The following is a 760-nucleotide window of genomic DNA, read 5'->3' on the forward strand; positions in this document are numbered from 1 at the left end:
TATATATATAGTACATACATATGCGTAATTATATCGATATATTTATAATTATATATTTATATTAATGTTTACCTATATGGTTTTTATTAAGTGTTGGCCACTGATAAGATCATTAATTGATTTTATCCTTAATTATGTATGCATATATATTTATTTATTCACTCCGATCCTGATATTTACTGCGGTATTATCATGATCAAATATGCATGTGGTTGAGATGAATAATCGGATTTGGCTCGTATATACATGTGGATATATGTATATATTTGTATATATATACGAATGTATTTGTATGGGAATGTATATATATTTATATTTATGTACTTCTGGTATATTCTACTGATGATGGTAAAGTAATTTGTATTACTAAACCAGAAATCAGACGATCTAGAATTAACCTAAACATTTTGCTAAACTTCTTTTATTCATTTGTTCGCTTTCAGCTTTGTGCTAATGGACTGTAATTTGAAGTGGTTTTTGGAGTCTTTTGACGTCTATCTCTAGCGTCTAGGAGCTGTTTCTCATTACCCTTAATCATAATTATATCTATACAATTATATATTTATAGTAATGTTTGCCTATAATGTTTTTATTACACGCTGGCTACTGATAAGATCATTAATTGATTTTATCCTTAATTATGTGTGTATACATACATACATACATACATACGTACCAATATGCATGCATACATACTGTACATACTGACATACATACATACCAATCTCTCTCTCTCTCTCTCTATATATATATATATATA

The sequence above is a fragment of the Octopus bimaculoides genome, chromosome 4 (genome assembly GCF_001194135.2).
Source record: "Octopus bimaculoides isolate UCB-OBI-ISO-001 chromosome 4, ASM119413v2, whole genome shotgun sequence".
In the NCBI taxonomy this organism is placed as follows: domain Eukaryota; kingdom Metazoa; phylum Mollusca; class Cephalopoda; order Octopoda; family Octopodidae; genus Octopus; species Octopus bimaculoides.